This window comes from Drosophila tropicalis, unplaced genomic scaffold (genome assembly GCF_018151085.1).
Source record: "Drosophila tropicalis isolate 14030-0801.00 unplaced genomic scaffold, ASM1815108v1 contig_1187, whole genome shotgun sequence".
Taxonomy (NCBI): domain Eukaryota; kingdom Metazoa; phylum Arthropoda; class Insecta; order Diptera; family Drosophilidae; genus Drosophila; species Drosophila tropicalis.
The window spans coordinates 1,382,468-1,404,586 of NW_027172559.1; the positions used below are offsets into that span (position 1 = coordinate 1,382,468).

A 22,119-nucleotide genomic window follows, 5' to 3' on the forward strand; every position below is an offset into this window, starting at 1 on the left:
TTTATTATAATTTGTTATGTGTTTTTCGACCGACATGGTCGGTCATACACATATGTACATACATATGTACATATATGTATGTACATGTATGTATATAAAGCATACGCCATGTTGTCGGCTTTTGGCTAGCCTGTTTTTTCATCGTCTGTGCCTGTCTGTTGTTGCCCAGATGCCCGTTTTGGGCCAAAAAAATGTCAATGCATTTATGCATAATATTTCATAAAAACTTTTGTTTTATCAGTTAATTAGAATTTTCGGGGGACATCAAAGTCTTGGGTCTTTTTCTCTTTTTTGGGGCATTTAAGTTTTGTATGGGAAATAAAGGCAAAATTATTGAAATTTTTTTGTTCCTGTATCCGTTTCGATTTAACTTTCGCTGGCAACTGCAACGAACAAACGGATAATATTACAAAACAAACTTTCGAGCTGGACACATGCAAACATGGCTTGTGCTTGTTGTTGTTGCTTCCATTTTTTTCTTTACCCCGTTCCCTCTCGCTCAGGCAGAAGATCATAAATTTAAAAAATGTAATATCCCTCTTACGGAAATGACAATTTATTGGTGGTTTTTACTATTCGCAATTTATTTTAACTCCGCAAGGAAATGCATTGCGGATGTAACGCCCAAACCGTAGCGAGAAGTTCCCAGAGAGTGAGCAGGCGACAGACGAGCAGACGAATGAACAAACAAACGAACGAACCAATGAACAAACAAACAAACCAACAACCAACATGAGCGGTCCAGTGTAAATATAAAAATAAAATAAATATAAATATCGGCTACTGCAAAGTGGCCAACGGTCAGTAACAGTAGCAGCTAAAAGAGTAACAACCAATGCGGCTAAATGGTTCGATTTGTCGATATCCATCAATGAATTGCTTTTCAAAAAACTGAATTGTATACAGGACATAAACGGACTACAATTTGCTTAAATGTTGTGAAACACAGTTTGCTGGTCAAGTTATTGTTAGTCAAAGTTTTATTGATAAATTAAGATTTTATTTTTGGTTGGAAGAAGATTTAGACAGTAGAAGAAGATAAAAAAATAAATGGTCCTTATTCTAAGATTTTATAAAAAGTAAGATAAAAGAACTTTATCTCGGATGTTTTCTGTTTCCATTATCCCTTCTAATTTCTCACTTCTAAACTAAGTCCAAATGAATCTAGACTCAGTTTGATAAAAAGAAGAACACTTTTAGGCTACTAACAATCAAAATTAGAGATAGATCATATTGAGCGTGTGTTGTGTATTTTATGGTAATGGCTTATTTAAGGGTTTTCGTTTCAATATATTCTGTATGGTCTGTCTTTATATCTGTTTGCTAAAAGTGTTGCTAAGAATGTCATAATCGCAGCTAAGTTTAAAAGCTAAGCCTTAGATCCCGTTGCTATTCAAGAGAATATACCCGGTTTTACCCTATGCAACAGCTATTTCCTTCTCATATATCTATGTGAGGCCAAGCCCAGCTGAGTTCCCTGTTTGGGGCCAGACTTTGAGATTGAAAATCCGTTAAGTCATCGCCACTGCTAACCGCTGTGGCCATTGCCGTGTATCGTTTTTCCCTCTCCCAATTTTTTCATCTTTTTTGTGTTTTTTTTTTCCCCCGTTTTGGTACGTTTTCACGTTTTGTTTTACTCTGTGCGCCTGTCAATGTGCTTGTTTGTATTGTTGCTTTGGTCGCTCGTTGCCGCTTGGCCGCTTGGCCGCTGTTGTGTTTGGGTTGCCTCGCCAAATCCTATGACAAATAAACGCTTCTCCTGCAATTTGTACTTGCAGTCGGAGCTTTGCTTTTAATTTAAGCCCGCTGCAAAGCTCTTTGCGATACTTTAGGGAACAGTGACAAGAGACACAGGCCAAAACAGCGATACGAAGAGATTGCCAGTGTTTTTTTTTTTGTCAATTTTCCTGGGGAGTGTCTGGTGTCTGGCGCGTCCTGCAATTGTGGCCAAATAATACAAGTCGATGACAGGTAAAGATCTTAATGAGTAATTGATTGGAGATTTTTCACCCACTATATTTCTATTCAAATGTATTTTAGACATAATGATATTAAATCTATCTAAATTTTGGAACAGAATCACTTAAAACTATTGAACCTTAACTACCAAAGAGGACTTTCTATGACCAACAACTTGGTATATCAAAAATCTGATGAGTAATCTAAAATAAAATAAATTTATCTAATTGTAAGATTTACTATCTCTACTTTAAATGGCGTTCAGATAAATCCCAAGTTGATATATGACTTTTAAACGCATTTTCCTAATGTTAAATACTTAATTTATGTTACTTGTAAAGTTCATAAATCGACTTAGTTACACATGTTTCTATTTTAACAATTATTGGTAAACAGATGGGTCAAAATTACATTATTTTTCAATTTTATTTTAGATCTTATTTTTAAATCAGTTTTATTTCAAAATCTTATTTTAAGTTTGCTTGTTTTAAATTTAAGAATATTCAAAATTTAAGATAAACAAACGAAAAAGAATCGCTTAAAAGCATTCCGGATTCACTTTACAACAACAAATACTATAGTTAGCTGAAGTTATTATTGGCTCACCCTAAGGTTTAAATAAGTCTTGCCCTTTTTTCCGTATACATGTAGAAGTTACATATGCATATAGATAGTTATCCATCATTCGATTCCATATTTACTTAACTAAATTGCATTTTCCAATTGACTTGCAATTATCCTTGATGGCAAAGAACATTTTATCAAACTGAAGAGGGAACGGAAAAGCGAATGCTGTGCCAATGCGATTAATTAGAAGATGAACTAATTGAATTAGAATAACTTAAATTAGGTAAACACACAGACTTTCAGGGAGACAGACACACAGTCAGACAGTTTGCGTGTGTGTCTGTGTGTGTGTGTTGTAAAGTGGATGAAGAAGGAATGCTAATGTTATTGACAAATGCTAATAAAAGCAAAAGTAAACCGAAAAAAACAAATAGATGGAAATATATTTTGAAAAATCCAATTTAGAATGGCAAAATGCTTAGACGCAGTGGGAATTAATTAAGTGCATTAAAACTTATTGAACTGTAGCACCAAAAAAGGGGGGAAGGCAAATGGTGAGGCAATCAGAGGAGAAGAAGTAGCTGAAAAGAGAGATGCTCTTGCCAGTTGGATGCAAATTATTTAACTAGCACATGGAGGACTCTGCATCTTCTCTTTTCCTGTCTCCGGTCCCTGGTCCCTGAAAGCCTGGTTACTGGTCTCGTTCTACGAGTACAGTATTGCGTTCGCTTGGTTAAATGCAGTCAAATGCTAAATGCCGCCACAGAGGCAGCCAGCAAGGACGCAGCATACGGACCAAAGGATGCCATGCCAACTGACACACACACACACACACGCGCAGACACACTCTCTCGTACACTCTCACTCACGTATTTCGCGAACGTGCATGGCCAACAGGGGACCATAGATACAGAGAGTCTTTGGAACGCGTGATGGAAAAGTTGCTGCTGGCGCGCGTGATTCCAATCGAGTTATTACAGAAATTAATCATGTTGAACATGCATGGGAATTGCATATATGTACATACACATATGCATACCACATACATTCATATACATACATATATGCAACATCAGCATTTGCATAGCATACATATACATATATGCAAGTGAGTGTGTCTGTATGCATAAAAAATTAACAACATGAACAACCTGAACCCGAAACCAAACTTGATGCCACAGACCAAAAAACAGCAGGAGCACCGTAATACAGAGTAGCCCTCATCAAGAGGAGGCACCATTACCATTACCATCAGGACAAGGAGGGGCATAACAACCAGAGATTATCATTGTAAGCATTCTTTGAGTGAGTGATTAAAATGCGTACATGCAATATGCACAATAACTTTTTCAACTAGAATTTTGTTGAAAAATTATCATAGCTAAGAGCTACTAACAAGCTGCAACTAAACGGGGGTTAATCTAAGCAAATGCCAAAAAAAGGTAACCATGTAATTTGCAATCATATGTACATGTATGTAACCAAATGGTAACCAAGACAATTCTTATAGTTTGTATAAATTGAGATTAAGTTAAAGTCAAAAGTTTTTGACTTGAAGATGTTGGGGAATATAATCATCGAAAAAAGTAAACGAAAAAAAGGTAAATGCCCTTCTTTTTAAATTAAGCAGCGTCTTTTATTAAAAATAATCAGATTAACTGTTTGACATAAAAGTATTTATCTGTTTATATAGTCTTTTATATTTAAAAGCCAAAAAAAAAGAGGTCAGAGTCAAAATATTCGTTGTTTAATATTCAAACAGAATTAATTTTCGTTCAGCTTGACCCCTCCTGGCTTTTGTTTTTTGTAAAAATATTTTAAAATTTTCACCAGTATTTCGTTTAATAAATATGCGAAATACTTGTAAAAAAACAGAATGCTGTTCGATGATTTGCCAGTCTGTTGATATGGAAATATATGTTTGATTTTATTTCAACAGGAAAATTGGATTGCACTTCAAATTGATGGCCCATGCAAATGCATTTATTTCTCCGTTTTTATGTTTTTTATATTTACATTGAGTTTCCCTTACCTTAAACTTAATCTCTTTTCCTAATGATCATTCTTTTCTACATTTAAGGCAAAAGTATATTCAACATATTTTGCTTTTAGTTTATTGATTTGCTTTGTGTTTATGAACAATTTGAAAAGTTCAATCTGAATAATGTTACAAAAATGTTTTACGTATTCCATTTTTTTGTTTGTTTGTTGGGATGCTTTTTTATGGCATAAAAGCCCCAAAGGTGAATTTAAATGAATTGAATTTCCATTCAAGCAAGTCAGACGCCTTTAAAAATTTGTTTTTTTTATACATTTAATTTCAAAAATAATATAACTAAAATCATTCCTAAATGAATTTCACTTGACAACAACAACAGGTTATAGTATGTATTTCATCGAACCAGTTTTCCTTTTCCACCTTGTAATACTCCCATTTACTCGTTGAACTTGCCGCAATTGTGCCTTAAGCCTTTAGCTGAACGAGGGCAAGTGTAATTTGCATTGATTTATGGTTCAAACGGTGGACTGGGAACAAGGAAGAGGACACCGAAATGCAGTTCACCCACAAAGAACGGCTTTGAATGTCGATGCAACAATGAAACGATGTCAAAGTCTACGGTAAGCAGATGGGTATGAAAGCGACGTGAACTGGCGCACTGTTAATGTGTCTACGGCTTTTGTTCCATCTCTGCCTACCTCGGAGCACGTACATTCAATTAAACGCCCTTGAGTGGCCCCTAGCCACGCCTGGTGCTCAGTCAGTTTATTGGCATCACAGTGGGAGTGGAGACTGCAAGTGGATGTGAATGTGGGGTAGGGAGGAGGAGAGAGGTTGTAGTAGTGGCAGCACCAGTGCTGGCTACCAGTGCCAGTTCCAGTTTCATTTCTAGGCGACAGAGTGCCCGGAGAGGCAATGAGCTAAAGATAAATAACAAGCCATATAACGCATACGCACTGTGTGCCAATGGCATTCAAAAGTGTCTCCCGTAGCGGCAGCATGCAGAAAGGCAAGTCGCATGTGGGCGTGGTACTGCCAAAGTGCGTACGTGTGTGTGTGTAATGCAATCGTTTGGCAAAGCCCGGACAACAGTAAACAAGCACGCAGCACTGCATCTTTCTCAAGCAAGAGAACGGGCAGAGAGGGCAAAAGAGATAGAGACTACCACATGTCCTTTCACTCTGCCCTCCTTTTTCGTTTCCTTCAGTCCCAATGCTGGGGGATAACTTTGGCGCTTGTCACGCTTTCGCCTCTGTGTGTGTGTGTGTGTGTATGTGTGTTTGTGTGTCTATATGCGTTTGCATGCTTTCGGGCGTTGATTTCCACAAACTGCCAAACGCTTGTCGTTTGATCTCCGGCATGACCCCGCTTCCGCAGTCCCTCTTTGTATTTGCATCAACAACAGCACCAACACGAACGCAATTTCAATTAAATTTTAAATATTTATGCAGCCAACCAGCCAGAGAACCAAATTTTCCATATGTTTCCCTTATACCACTGTTGCAGCAACAGCAACTCGAATGACAAAAACTACAACACCAAAATAGCTTAATCCTTTTCACTCTCTACTAAAGTTTTCTCTCTCTAGGTCTTTTCGCTCTATTCTAACTGTCCGTTAGTGTATCTGTGTGTGTGTGTGCGTCTGTGAGTGGCTTTGAGTAAATTGTATTTAGACTTTTTTCAATGGCAATTTTTTTGAGAAATTTACCATTCTTGTTTCTTATCAGCTTTGTTTCTAAGACACTCGAAACTAATTGATGTAGATAGACCCACAGATAACGAGAATTTAATAACGTGTATTTAAAGTTACATTTTTTTACTCTTCGAATAATTATTTGATTGTTTTTTGATTTGTCGTTCCATTACTACATAACCTTATAATTATAAAGAAGCATATAAATTAAGTCTTGGATTGCGTTTTTTGAGATGGTTTCGAGTCCAGCTATATATTTTGCCACTCGGCTTAAACATTTATGTGCATGTGTGTATGGGCGGCACCATGTGACTTTGAGCAGTGCCGGCAAATGTCACCGACAGCCATAATTCACTGTCTCATAAGCGTTGCCGCGATGTTGCCCAAGTGCGAGCTTGTAAATCATTTGCCTGGATCTGAAAATACCATCATGTGGGAGTTACTTAAAACAAAAACTGTGACTGTGCCACGCCCCAAAACACACGCCCATATAACCAGAGCACACGCACACACAGACACACAAGCTACTTGGCACCCGCAGAATGCTGGAAATAAATCTAATAATACCGCATAATTTGCATAATTTTCGTATTTAATAGAGAGAAGTCGACTCCAGGTAGTCGTTGGGCAATTGAAGCCGACTGTCGAGCCGCTTTGTTGCCTGGATCTGCAACATAAAACACTCAAAGGATATGCTGACAATGAGGCTTAGCTTTTAAACACATACACATACACACTGGGGTGAGAAAGAGAGGGAAAGATAGAGAGAGAGAGACGGAGAAAGGGGGGATCATAAACGGTACCGCGACGGCGGTGGCTTATGCCGTGGCTTCCTTTGGTTATGCGCCTAAAAGCACGCTTAAATAAATTCAATTTAACGTGACTAATACCATTTTATCGCATTGTTTAAAGCTTGGCAGCGTTGCACATGCCTTGCCAGGATACAAACAGGATGCCAGAACCCAGTCATCCTTTGGTTGTCTGTCTTCCTACCTGTACTGCTGCTATTGCTGTTGCTGCTGCCGCTTTCCTTTTGTATACCAACAATATTGTCAAATTTCATGTGGGTATGAGAACATACCGGTGTATGTACATATGTGTGTGTGTGTGTGTGTGCTTGTTTGCCTTTGTCTTGCTCTTGCTCCTGTTCCTGCTCCCTGATTTGTTTCACTGCCGCCTAACTGTTGCGATTTACGGACTCGCTTCAAAACATCAACGTCGAAGTCGAGGTGGGCATTGGCATCGTCATCGTCAGGCACTGCAATGAGGAAATAATAAATACAACATTTGAGGAAATTGAATTGTATGTGCTTATGTGTTTCTATATCTGTAGATGTGGATGCCTCTGTGTCTGTATAACGTAAATGTATATTCATGTGTATCTCCATTTATAAGCTTGATTCTCTCTATTAGATATATCAATGGCTCTGGTGACAAAAACAAAACTTTGGTCAATGGAAAGTTTGCAACTACTTGTGAACTTTAAAAAGTATTCAAGATTAAAATTTAGTCAATTTACAGTTCACTTATTTAGCTAATTGCTTTAAAATGTCTTTTAAAGTCGTGGTAGGAAGTATTTTTATGCATTTTTCTTTACACTGATGATGGACCATAATCCTTTCCCTTGTTTAATCCAATTACAAAAATTTTATCCGCAGTTAGATATTCAAAATGCATAGTTTCATTAATTTTCAAATTATAATTTACCAAAATTAAATGTTAAATAATTCTCTATACTTTCTAAAAGATTTAAACACTCTTCCTATAAATGATAATGTAGAAAACCACCAAAAAAACATATTGGACCTTTTGTACATTAGATTCGAACTGCAAGGGAGGGAAAATGGTTGTCTTATAGTTTTAAGCAGTTAAAAAGTTAAGTAAATGAATTTAAAGACTTTTTTGTTGTTTGAAACTTTAAGACTCAATAGAAGCTACTTGAAGGCTAAAACTACTTTTGTCCTTACTTCCACTAGTATAGAAGGTGCCAGAGAATGAGTTTATTAGCTAATGACTTCACAATTGACAATTTTGCGAGGTGGAAGCTTCAGTGTTTCCCTTTCAATGTTTGTTTGCTGTTTGCTTATGTGCTTATAGGCCACTTTGTTTCTGTTGTGCTATTGTTGTGTGTCTGTGTATGTATTTGTGTCTATATGTGAGTGGTGAGTGGGTATGTATTTGTATGAGAGTTAATAAAACTGGCTTTTATGGCACTCGGCACTCGCTGCTCAATATGTTTTCATGGCCATTTGAGTGTCCCGAATGCATGCAGCATTCAAATTAAATGTTATGAACGCTTTAAAACAAAAGACCAGGACAAAGATTGCCTCCGGCCGGTAAATGGCAAAACGAAAATAACGATGGCAAGGGAAGAGTGGAGAATGGAGCTGGGGCTATGATCATTATCGAATACTTCAGTTTAGTTATACTTACGCCAAATCATGTACGTAATGAAATCAGAGTATATATGTATGCATGTATATGTTGTTCCCCATACTTTTTTTTTGTTTGTTTATATCTGGCGGGCAAATCTTCAATGTAAAGTAAAAGAAAAATTGGAAAATGATTATCAGTATTATTATTATGGATGAAAATGTGATTTGCATATTTTTTGTATTTCATCTAATTGAGTTTTGCATTTTCAGCTCAAGGGCAACAATACATTTCGTATACATGTATTTGGAATTTTTACTAAATTTGTTTCTTTGGTTTATTTCAGTTTTGCATAACGAACTCAATTTGCGCAACACCAACAAAGGGAAAGAGAATGACGAAAATATAATCCAAAGCACATTTGTCAAAAATTATTTATGGTCACGTAGCGTTTTATATTTTGCTTTAAGTTTTTTTTTGCCTAATGGCTGCAATACCAACACTGCAACCCACCCACAGGTGTGTCAGTACCATCAGCAGGTGTTAAAGGCCACTTAAGTGGTGTAGCAAAAACAAAACAAAGGAACAAACAACAAATGGATGGTGCAAAAAATGTCTGTTGCAAAGTGTTGACATAATTGTTGTGGAGAAACCTAAAGTTTCCGGGTTTCAAGACTAAATGTTTTCACTTTATTAACAATTTAATATGGAAGAAGTGTTTTCTTTCCTTTAAATGTTTTGTTATTTTTTTAGCCATGAGCCAAAATAAAGATCTACTGGAGACTTTACTAAAGATGAATTTGAGTGCAAAAAATAATATTACGAAAATCTTAAATAGTCTGTAAACTAGTATTTTTAATTTGTTTTTTCTTATCTTAATGCAAACTAAAAGTTATTGATCTTATTGGCATATATTTTACAAATCTAGACGATCCATTGTAGCGAATAAACTCATTATAACGATTCAAAAGCTTGAGTAAGTCTTCCAATAATAATAAAGCCTTTAAAATTGATTTAATGGAAAATGCTTGAATTTGATTAACTTTGTGATTTAAGACAATTTTCCCCTTTTTATTGTTTACAGAAAATATTTTCAATTATAAAAGTTTAAGTTTCACATATGTTTTTCAATGGTTAATTGCATCTATGATAAGCTAAACGAGTAACTTTAATATGTATTCTCTAAACTAATTAGAGAACATTTTTATATTCACTTATATGAATTGAAGTTGCATTTGAATTCAATGCCTAAAGGAAGGATCAATTGCATGAACTTAGTCAAAAAGTCTGAAAATTTTAAGTTTACCACAAATTCCAAACAAAATTCGTAACCGAATAACCAATTAATTTCAATCAGCAAGATGATTCAAATTGATTGGCAGTCTAGAAGAAGATGAAGCACTGACTAATGTGGCTAAAAAATCATGTTGAAGTTTAACCTCGAACTGTTAGTCAGTTTGTGCAACTAATAATGAACAAATATGAAGAAAAAGAAAGATGAGAAGTTAGAGCGTAGAAAGACATTGGCATGCACCTATAATTATGGTAATATTTTGAAATAAATTCCACATTAAGACAGGAAGTTGGTCAAGATAGATGCATTCTCATTGCAAATATATGAATGTCCGAGTCAGCCTGTGTATGTATGTAAACTTGGAAGATTAATGGATTTTAATTAGAAAACATACAAGTGGGGCATGTAATTTCGTATTGGATCAACTCAATAGAGATTGATTGATAGCCGCACGATAATAATATACACATGTGTAGAATTGGCGGCATATTTAAGACATACATATGTAGGCGTTTGGGGCAGGAGATGTGTGGAAAAGGGCAACCGGCAAACACACCGCCTTGTTTGTTTATAACGGCATTTAATTACAAAATCATAAGCTGTCAGCAAACTCTTACCCACACACACACACACATACACTTGCAACATCAACATCCTCTTAAATGCATTTTCCGTCACTGCCTTAGGCGTTTATCTGTTGTAATATGATGATATAGCTTTTGCCATGCTCCCAAACTCTCGGTCCTGCCTCCATTCCCGATGTCCCCGTCCTATCTCTTTGCCTCTATCATTTCATCTCCCTGGTGATATTGTTGTTGTTGTTGTTGTCGTTGTGGGTGTGCACATAAAATATGCACAGCACTGCATTTTGTGATATATAGCATTATATGTACACATATTCACTGTACACTAAAAGAAAATTTCGAAAAAAAAAATGATTCGATTGGCTTACAAAAATCCATTTGAAAATCCTTAACTCGTTTTTTTCACTTACTTTTAAATTTCGTAAAGGTTTTCTAAATATTGAGATATTTCATAGAAAAGTATTCTTCAATTGATGGTCGTAAATACTAAGTATTAGTTTCTGTAGATCAACAAGGCTATATCGAGTAGGCTACTTACCATCTTATCTATAGTGCTTTTTCTTGCGACTTTATGTTTGATCAATGCGTTTTCTCTCAGTGTACATGTGACGCCATGTTGTCGCATTTATTTACTCAGGCGACACTCATGCCCCATTGAGGCGTTTCAGAGCCACCACCCACATGGAAAAGCGCGGAAAAAGAGTAACTTAAAAAATCGACAGCAGCGTGTACAATATATATTTTCAATATGATGTCGTGTCAATAACAGTTATATTGCCGGGAAACGCACAGAGACTGTTGGGATGGTGAAGATACATTTGCGGCTGTTCGCGGCAGGGGGAAATACTGGCTCAGTAACCTGAGTAGGTTACCTCAGAGAATTTTCAAAGAAAATCTTTGCCATTTGAGTGCAGAAAATTGCAACAAGATAGATGAAGTAACTATTACAAATACACACATGTATAAGTGCATATATAGAGTAAGTTTCAAAATTCAAAGTGAAATTGAATCATGAGTTTTCCTAAGGCTTTCATTATATTTATTTGCAAATGCTAGTTACTGTTGCCTCTCAATTTTCCAGAGCATCCTCACAAACATATTCGAAATAAAAAACACCAACGATCTTAGTTTCTCTCTCTGTAGGACTTACAATTAACTAAAAAAAATTGAATAAATTGCTAAAAAATATTAAAATAAAAAAAAAAGTAAAAATGTTTCCGCCAGGGATCGAACCTGGGACCTTCTGCGTGTTAGGCAGATGTGATAACCGCTACACCACGGAAACAGCTGAGCCACGGCGAGACAGAAGTAATATTTGTGAAACTTTCACATCAAAAATATATGCCAAAATAGATTAATAATTCGTTTCTTTTATCAAATTATCGTAATCATTCAAATCAAAGCAAAAAGATAAGACCCTTAATTTTCAAAAAAGTTTATACCTCTTTTACTTGCCAATAGCTGCCAAAAATTACAAAAATGTTTTATCTATGTGTGAGTTTTTCAGTTACTAATAAATAGACTTAATACATCATCCGGACTCCTGACATCGTCTAAAAATGTGGAAAGCAAATGCTCTGTACCATCTATATTGTAAATGGCTTTCATGGGCCAAGCCTTTATCTCTAAGATCTGAATACAATACTTCATGGATATCCATGTTTCTATTTGCCGTCATTATGGTAATTTGAATGGCGCCTGGAATACATTTTCTTAGTTTGAAATAATTATGGAGTTTTGTTAAGACTTCTTACGTAAATTTGCGTCGGAGAAACGAATTAAAAAAGTACCAGCTTGTTGATCCTTTAGAAGGCCCGCAGCCTTTTCATTACTAATGAATCCAGAAATGAGACCAGCTTCCCATATCGCATGTACTGAGGTATCTCTGATCTCCAACAACTTCATAAGGTTATAGAACCATTCCCATAAAGAATGATTTAGTAGCTAGAAGGTGTTCATCTGCAAACAACGCGGAAGTTAGTAAGTATCGAAAACTTGGATGAAATATTTACAAATGTATTCAATATTCAAATCACTCATCGGCCGATTAAGCACCCTCTTGTTGAATTCGTGTACCACGGCCAGTGTCAACTCACTGCATTGAACTGTATCCTTAACAGTATATGGCTCATCTGCTTGTCTTGAAAAGTAATTTACCCAAAAGATTGAACCCTCAGCGGCCCGCTCTTGACTGGCGTGTGAAATCTGAACCACCGGATGGGACAGTGCCCAAAAGCATACTTGTTGATTGTTGATCGAAAGCGTAGTGTAAAAGAGCAAAGCACATTTTGCTTCAATAGTGCCACGGCTTTTGCTCTGTGCTGAATGTATGTCAAACTGATGGATTCTATCGATTGTCAACCCATTAAATGTGGCACAGCGTTTTCCGTCTTGATACTTTAATTTTTCTGTTCCAATTGCAGAAAAGTGCCAAACAGTTTCAGAGTCAGCATGCCCCTAAAGAATTGATACTTCTTTGTCTGGGGAATTAATGAAGGTTTTGATTAAACAAGTTGTTGTTTAATGATAGATTTCTTACCAGATACAATGGCGCAATAGACAGTGGGCTCTGAAATATTTACATCATCCACATAGAGACATCGGAAAGTCGCATTGATGTCTTTAATATTTGCGTCGATACATCCACATGACAAACTAATCTCATCAGGTACAGCTTCTCTCTTCTAAATGTTGGACGTAGTTCTTTTATTTGAGCAACCTGTTCGAGCAAAGTCTTCAAAAGCTGAAGCAATAACTTGAATGTACTAGAGTGATGGTGATTAAAATTTTTGCAATTCGAATTCCAACTGTCGAGGACCTCTTTGCTGAATAGTTTCAGTTCATAATATCGCATGAATATTGCAGTTAAATTGTCCGGATCGGCAGATTGGCATTCAGAGAGAAACTTCTCAATTTCATGGTGTCTACTTGATAAGTTATCCATGCTAGTTAATCAAGTCGGATTGCTTAAATATTCAAAACCAACTGTAGATTAAAAAAGCAAAAGTTGAACTATTTTCATTAAAATGGAAAGCAACTGTATAAATGGTGTGCGTTTTTAACATTTTCTGTTAAAAATTTTTATAAATAAAAATACATTCCATTAATTTAATAAATATAAAAAAAGTGGTTTTAATATTAAAATTCAAGTGGTCATATACTAAACGTCAAAATCCGACAGAATCTGATTTAAAAACATCTTGTTTAAAAAAAACGCTAAAGACTAAATTGCAAACAATTTATTATACCAAATCGTAACTGTTAAGAATAGATCTGTAACAAAATTCTATAATAAAGTCTTCATTAAAAAGTTTTAAGCTTAACGCGTACCCTGCCACGTTTCGTTGTGGCTCTGTCGCTAAGTGCAGACATGACTCATCTGACCAATGACGACATAGCCATAATCACCAGCTGGGTCATATCGATATGCAATACAATAGTATTGCTAGTGTCGATCTAGTCTTATCTGTGCGCGGGATTCAACTACCCTTCCCTACGCAGTTCACTTCGATGTCACAATGCCATATTTCTTAGTCTAATAATGCTATTAACGACTGTGCCGAATTTGATCAAGATATGGTGACTATGTCATATAGCTCCCATCGGAACGATCGGTGGTAAACTTTGACTTTCATCAAAAGCTTCGTTATTTCCTATGGTAAGATTGTAGACTTCTAACCACTTTGACGGCTATAGATTAACAAAATAAACTTGCAAGGGTATACAATCTTCGGCGCGGTCGATGCTAACCCCGGACCTCTGGTTATTTTTATCACTGACTGATATTCACTCACAGAATCTTACACGATGTTGATATTGATTTTGATGCTTTTTATGCAAAATTTATAAAGGGGTATTTACGGATTAAAATATATACATACATAACTCTTAACAGAGTTTGTTATTCGACAAAATGATGATGAATGTTTAGAGTACCACCTCACACCGAAAACTTGCATTTTATAAAATTTTCTCTCTAATCAACATTTGCTGTTTGTTTATCAGCTACGAAGTCCCGAGCAAAAGTGACACACACGACTGCTCTCTTTGGATTTCGCAAACGAACTGATATTTTTCCATTTAGGTGGTGAAATTGGCTGAGAGAAAAGAGCAGATCAGTGAACTGGTGATATCTTTAAGAGTGTAGAGATCTACAGTGTGTATTTGTGAAAGATTATTCTGTATACACTTGTTTAGATTGACAAGCGGAAAACAAAACAAAAACAAAATCCACTTAAGTTTCCAGTAAAATGTAAACAATTAGGATTGTAGTTATTAAAAAATGCCTGAAAGTATGCAAGCAATTCATTAATAAAATAATTGATTTGAGTTCAACAAGATAAGGTCTTGGTATAATATGAAAATAGAATAAGTGAAAACTATTTTGATACTTCAGCTAATTCGAATCTTAATTTTTCCTCATATTAAGCTGGCAAAATGTCCAGAAGTGAGAGTCTCGCAACAACTCTTTCTGTCTCGCAGGATCTCAGGTGTTTCCGTGGTGTAGCGGTTATCACATCTGCCTAACACGCAGAAGGTCCCAGGTTCGATCCCTGGCGGAAACATGATTCTTTTTTTTTTATAATTTTTTATTAAAAAAAATAAAACACATTGATTTTACCTTTCTTAATTAATCAGATTTTACCGCGTTAGTTTAATCAAATCAAAGTCACATACCGTTGAAAATAGTTAGACGTCATATCGCCCTCATGGTTTGGTTTTCGAATGAGTTTGCATTTCCGGTTTCGCCACTTTACCACAAAGTGAAAAACGTTACAAGCGCCAAATATTTCATGGCAGCTGCACTTGGAGAGTGTGTGTGTGTGTGCGTGTGTAACTGTTTATTTGCCTTAACGCCGTTTGTAGAAACAGAGGAGGTGAATCCAAAAGGAATTTTTGGATAGCAGCCAAAAGAAAAGCGCAACACAAAAACGCATATCAAATTTTTGCAAGCAAAACACACAAGGGTAAAGGGCACGTAGGAATAAAAAGAAAACTCTAAGAGTATTCAAATGTATAACTGAGAGTTGCTGTTGAGAATGAAAGGAAACGAATGTGAAGCAGGAGACAGGGGTCATAAGGAAGGGATAGTAACAATCTCAAAGAGACTTTTGACTTTGCGTGCAACTGAGCATATGAGTGTGATTTCTGCATTTCGAGCTTTTTCTGGGGCATAAATGAAAGTGGGCCGACAAAAAAACCAGAGGGCCGGGGCTAACTTCGACCGCGTCAAAGTTTGTATACCCTTGCAACTTTTTTGGTAACTCTATCCTTACCTATTAGCCATCAATGTGGAAGAACGTTTTATCTAAAAAGGCTTAAGCTTGAGAAAGAAAGGCCTACAATCATAGGAAATAACGAAGATATTGATCAAAGTCACTGTTTTCCACCGATCGTTCCTATGGGAGCTATATGATATAGTCACCCGATATTTATCAAATTCGGCACAGTCATTAACATATATATTAAATTAAGAAATGTTTAATTTAAAAGCAATCGCGTTAAAAGTAACGGACGGACGGACGGACATGGCTAGTTGAACTCGTCTCGTCGTGCTGATCAAGAATATATATACTTTGTATGGTCGGAGATGCTTCGTTCTATGCGTTGCACACTTCTGACCAAAATTAATATACCCTTTTTGCAAGGGTTTAAAAAAACATACAAAAATGGGTGTGCCTCTCAAGTGTGTCCAGTTTGAGTTGCATTGGCAAGGCATGCCACCACTGCCCACACTTGAACTGTTTCATCCTACACCCTACTAGTCTGCATGAAGCCTGCTTAAAATTTCAAGCACTTTTGACACTTTTACTCACACAAATACATACTCACGCACACACATGTAGCAACAGAATGAAACAGCAAATGTAAAAGGGAGTCAGATAGAGAGAAAAGGTGAGGAGGTTGTAGTCGGCACACACCCACAAACGCACACAGAGCAACCCGCCCCTTGATACCAGGGCCAGAACGTTTGGCATAGTCTTACACAAAGATTTACGTACAAAATGTTGACATAAAGTGCGCAAAAGTGGAATTGCATTTCGTATGAAACTTGAGTATGCTCTTTTGTTAACACGATGATCATAATGATGACGATAATAATGATGATGCAGCTGTTGATACTTACTGATGGCCACGCCCATGTCAACACCCATACACCTTTTCACTGGCAAATGCCAGTTTCTGCATTTTTAACCAAGCATACAGAATACGATTGTAATTTCCATTGATTGTGAATGCAAAATTTTTGTCGTTACAACATTGTTTAAAAGTGAGAAAAATGCATATCTTTGGAATGTCAAATAAAAGAGAAAGAAATTCCATTCACAGCTATTTTAAGTAAATTGTCAAAATATATTTCAAGCTGGCGTAATTATTTAAAAAAAAAAATCGTTTGTGATAATAGAGTAAGGTAAATATTTGTTGATTTTTCACTTGGTTAATATCCAGAAGATTAAATATAAGATATTAGACTTTATATTCGGCTAGTCATGTAAGAAGAAAACGCCATTGATGAAACACTGTGAGCTATGCCCTAATAAGTAGGCAATATTTGCAGGCTGATGCTGCATTTCAATGCGGCTGACATCGAAATATATAGACATCTGCTGCATCTCGAGAATACAATGGACAATTTCTTTTTTGTTATTAAATTATTCATTATTTAAAATGCTTTCCACTGCAATAATTAAACCATTAAAATATATCCCCAAAGCAACAGTTTTCTGGACATCCGTTTTTTAATTTTTTTGTTCCGCCGACCTGCCCCAGGCCATTACAATTCGGTTTTCACTAGGCTACTAACCATAAATCCTTTTGCTGACCCGCAAAAATATTAACCCCTTCTGGGACGTGACTGCATAATTTGCCTTGTTCGCTGAGAGCTATCCTCTTGCGTCGCGTCTCGTCCTTTTCTGCAATTTTTCGTTTTAATTTCCATGTCTCTTTTGCACTCGTTCTCTTACTACTTTGGGGCAGAAACTGACAGTCAAATAAATTATTACGCTCTGTCGTGTAAAAGCCGCAGAGATTAAGCAATTATGTGGCACTTAATGTTGGATGGAAAGGCAGCTACCAGCAGAACATCACAACTGGTAATTTAAATCCTCGTCCCTAACCCAACCCCCGCTCTCTCTCTCTCTGGCTCTCTATCTCTTTGGCAAGAGTATGTCTGAGACATGCATACATTTTTGATTACCAAACTGGCAAAAATTTTTGGTTACGCACGTTTAGCCAAGCTCATTTGATTGGCTGCCCTGCCAGCAAAGTTTTCCTTTTCATTTTTAGTTTAACAAACATTGCAAGTAGTCCGGTAATGCAGCTGTTACAGGTGAAAACCACAAAATGAAAATTTCGCAGTGCTCAACTCTGCATAAACTCCAAAAACTGCTAGGCGCAAGTTGGTGGCCCAGTTGCTGCTGTTGCCTTTACTGTTGATGTTTTGGCCAAAGTTTTGTGCGTGCGCGAAGCCATAAAAACCAACGATGTGGCAAAAGCCCTTTCTGACGTTACGCCACAAAATCGTTTTTTAATAATTTCAACCAAAATAACAAAGTGAGATGGAACAGCAGAGTGGGAAACTATCTCACTCTAACTCTCTGTCTGTACCGTCTTCTGCCTCTCTATTTCTTTTACTAGCTCTGTCTGTCTGCGTCTATTGAATTTGCTAAGGAAAACATAAAGTAGACAAAAGCAAAAAACTTCAACAATTTAATCAAAGCAAAATGCAACATTCCATTCAAAAAATTTCTATGAACAATGCAATTTCTTGATAAATAACTTGTACAACAGTAGAAAAAAAAAAAAAAAAAAACATACATTTTATGGTCATATATTTTAATTTAAATTTTCTAATTTTAGTTTTTGTTGGCCATCCTAAAAACAACTGTCACATGCAAATCAATCTTAAAAACAGTTCTATACTCCCAGCCTTCTTCTCACATCTGTATGTATGCAATTTATGCATGCCAATGCAGAGGCAGAGATTCTAAATTTTACTAAGGGAGCTGAGGGAATCGTGTCTTGGATTGGCTTAACAAGTATAAAATAACTATGAATAGGTCAATAAAGCATAGAAATAGTCAAATGGGGCCAGTCGAAACGCTTCTTTCAATATATGTGGTTGTATACACCGTTCCATTTGTATACAGTTAGTTAGAACTAAGTATTTCTATCACTAAATGCTAAGATACTGATGATAATAATGAAGTATAATTAGTTTTGAGTGCAAACTTTTATGCAAAATTTTTATAACTTAAGCTGAAGCTTTAGCATTCTAATTGGATGCTAATTCGTAAAGGCAAAGTGTAGTAAAGTGACAAAGAGATTCCAGTGAAATTAAACCCCTGTTTCGGTTACGCACCTGATATGATGTGTCACATTTTGTGAGACTGCACATTGTTCCCGACACTCGAGATAGACAGACGGTCACATGCAGTCACGCATGCAGATAAATAGAGAAAAAGAGACAGGACAGAGGGTGAGAGAGAGACATCTTTGAGAACTCTGTGACTGTTGTATCTTAGGTTTCATTACATTTTTTGGAGGCTTGAAGGGGTCATTCATCTATGTATTCATACAACTAAAGCAGAAGAAGATGAAGAATGAACAACAGACGTGCACTAGCCCATGTCATTTGTCATTAAACACTTTGCAAGACTCCAGGGCGAGGACCAGGGGCAAAGCGTTCCACCATCAGGAGCAGCAACAACACTAAGGCCAGGTCCAGGGCCAGGGCTAGGAACTTAGACTGTAACCAACAAACAGCTGTTGACAACGAGGCAAGCTTATGGTTAACATGGCGTATGCGCAATATGTTTGCTTATACACCCACATATACAACTACATACATACACACATGCTTCTATTTCTTTATCCTCCTCATCTCTTGACTGTCATACATTGTAAGCTTTGGTCTTTGTTCGTTTATTTTTGTGCTGAGATTCTAGCTTTTTCCCACAATGTGCCAGAACCACCAAACTCTTCCCATCTAGGCGACTTCTACTCTCTTGGCCAACTCTCTTTGCCTTGGCCAACCATAAGTAAAGATTTTAAGCGCATTTTGTTGAATCGAGCAGCAATCGAGAGAAAGATATCATCATAAATTTTCATCAGGTTTTTATTTTTCTTTCTCTCTATTTTTCTCCAACTTTTTGTATTTTTCAATTTTCATTTTGTTTTTGCTTGTGACAAATACATATTATTTACTTATGATGCAGGGTATAGTTCATTTAATACAAGGTTAGTGTAGCAGAAAATTTAACAGTTATAATAAGTAAAAGTATTATCATTAGAAATAAAGATCATTTCATAATTTTGTTGACTTTAATAATAATTTTCCATTTTAGGATACATTTTTATGACATGTTTTAACTTGGGATAACCATCCTATCTCATCTGCCGAAATATAGCTGGTTGTTAGGTATATGTTTTCCTATAAGTTTTGATACCAACAATAATTCTGTAAAAGTGAGCATCTCACAGATTCAAATCAAAACGCGTCTTCAGCTTAACTTTATTTTTCTGGCTATTTTAATTGAAGCTATTTTGGTAAATTCGTGTTTGAATGCTGGTGTGTAAATAAAGTAGAGTCCGAGAAAATTTCAATTTACTTAACCGCAAAAATTATTTACTTTAGAAATCGAGGCAAAAATAAAAAGGCACACAAGAGAGAAATAAAAATGTTTTCTAACAATTTTACAAATGAGAAAGCCGTTGGCAAAGCGGCACCTTACAAAGGAAAGAAAAAAACCTAAAATTTGCAGAGTTGTCTATCATTTAGTAATTTAATTTAACTTTCTAACAGTTTGATTGTTCATACATATTTGAAACTAAAAACTGCCATAGGCCAAATATTAAAATTTTAGAAAATTTAGTTTAGCTTTTATTGTCCTTTAGAAAAAATTACCTCCCAATATTGAGCTATATATTTTTTTTTGTCTAGAAACAATCATTAGAATCCTTAAATAATCCTTAAGTAATCCTTAAGTATAAAATAAATACTAAGCTTAAGAAATGAATTTATATAATTAAAAAAAAAAAAAAAAAACAGTTTATAATCTTTATTTCGAAAAGGTTTGAAAAAAATTGTTTCAATTAGTTTTAATAACTTTCGCTCAGTGCAGTTAAAAATAAGTTAAAATTTATTTGGTTTTTTATTTCATTTTTCTCGTTTTATTTTTTGTGGAGTGTTTCTCATGGCTTAAGGCTAGCTCTTTGGCTTTTGAACCACTTTTTTTTTTTTTGTATGCTCTTCAATTTAAATGCACTTTCATCTTTGCTGTTGACTTGGTCATTGTTTGTTTGCATTTGTGTGTATAAATATAAGTGTGCATATACGAGTTTGTGTCAATAGGCTGGTGTTTGACTGCTTGGGCTCGCCTTAAATAGTCAAACATATTGTTATATAAAAATTAATACATTTAATTGAAAACTGAATATTGAAAATATGACATAAAATTGCCAAAAATGTGTCCTGACTTTATGCTGTGGGGTTTTTTTTTTTTTTGCTTTTTATAGTCATTTAAAAATTCAGTAAGCAATTACCCCTCATCTCTCAATGGGCAACATACGCACACAAAAGAATATTTCCATTGTTAATAATCATAAACTTGATGTTACAATGTGAACAAGTGTCATTTGCCCTTGCCCTTTTCTGAATAGTCTATATGTATGTAGAACACAAAAGTTGAACCAGAACCAAATGCAATTTGTTCCAATACACTTTGCCATATTGAATTTGTGATTAGGCAAATAAACTCAATGGAATTACAAGTGGCATACGAAATAGAAGTTCCAAACTTTATTGAGTCACCCCACACACACACAGACACACACAAACGCACATTGAGACTCCATCACTTTTTCTCTCGCATTACACGCATCGTACAAAAGGTAAGTAAACACAAATCTGCATATAAAGAGCGACATATATGTCGCTTAAAGTAAATATTCATAGGCATTACTTAAGCTTCATCAGCAACATCCAATTTCTTATGCCAATCTCGAGTTACTTGAGAGGCGAACGCACACACACACAAGAAAAGAAGAAAATTCAACTACAAACGACAATATTATAAATTTCCACTGTTAAAAAAATTGAAACAGCTATGAAAATGGTTGTGCAAGAGAGAATGGGGGCACTGTTGGAGGCGGGGCTGCTCTTGCCATTGTTGTCGTCCGTTTATGTTTTCATAATAAATTCATAAATTCGATTTATTTTTCAATCAAAATAAATATGCCGTAATGTTTCTTTTTTTTTTTTGCTAGCTCGCCTTTTTTATATACAGATAAACTTGACTTGTGAACCTATGAGAGAAATAGGAAAATACATTTATTCAAATTCACAGATTGTCTATTCAAATGTGAACTGAAGATTGTTGAATTTCATAATATTGAAAAATAAACATTGTTCGCTTTAACTTAAAAAAATAAACTTTTTAAAAGTATTTGTTTATTTGCCTATTTATATAATGGTTCAGTGGTAATCACAACTTACGACTAACTTTTTAATCGGCTATGTGTAGGCATTTTATATTTAAAGTTTTAGTCGTTGAAATCATTTTTTAACTCAATTTGTAAAGCAAAAGATATCAGTTATAGCAAGGATCGAGAAACTGTCAAGGAAAGCATCGACCGAAGAAGCTTGAAA

The 22,119-nt window shown here is 35.7% G+C and overlaps 1 long non-coding RNA gene and 2 other non-coding genes across 3 annotated transcripts; 1 reads left to right on the forward strand and 2 right to left on the reverse strand.

Moving 5' to 3' along the window:
• Window positions 1–11,681: 11,681 nt before the first annotated feature.
• TRNAV-AAC (transfer RNA valine (anticodon AAC)) lies at window positions 11,682–11,754 on the reverse strand. The gene has a single exon. It is a non-coding gene; the product is annotated as a tRNA-Val (tRNA).
• Window positions 11,755–11,892: 138 nt separating this feature from the next.
• Window positions 11,893–14,516, reverse strand: LOC137577028 (uncharacterized). Its single transcript, XR_011032357.1, has 5 exons — window positions 14,351–14,516; window positions 13,009–13,454; window positions 12,482–12,949; window positions 12,224–12,428; window positions 11,893–12,167 (listed from the first exon to the last, which is right to left on the reverse strand). It is a non-coding gene; the product is annotated as an uncharacterized lncRNA (long non-coding RNA).
• Window positions 14,517–14,961: 445 nt separating this feature from the next.
• On the forward strand, window positions 14,962–15,034 carry TRNAV-AAC (transfer RNA valine (anticodon AAC)). Its single transcript has one exon. It is a non-coding gene; the product is annotated as a tRNA-Val (tRNA).
• The last annotated feature ends 7,085 nt before the right edge of the window (window positions 15,035–22,119 follow it).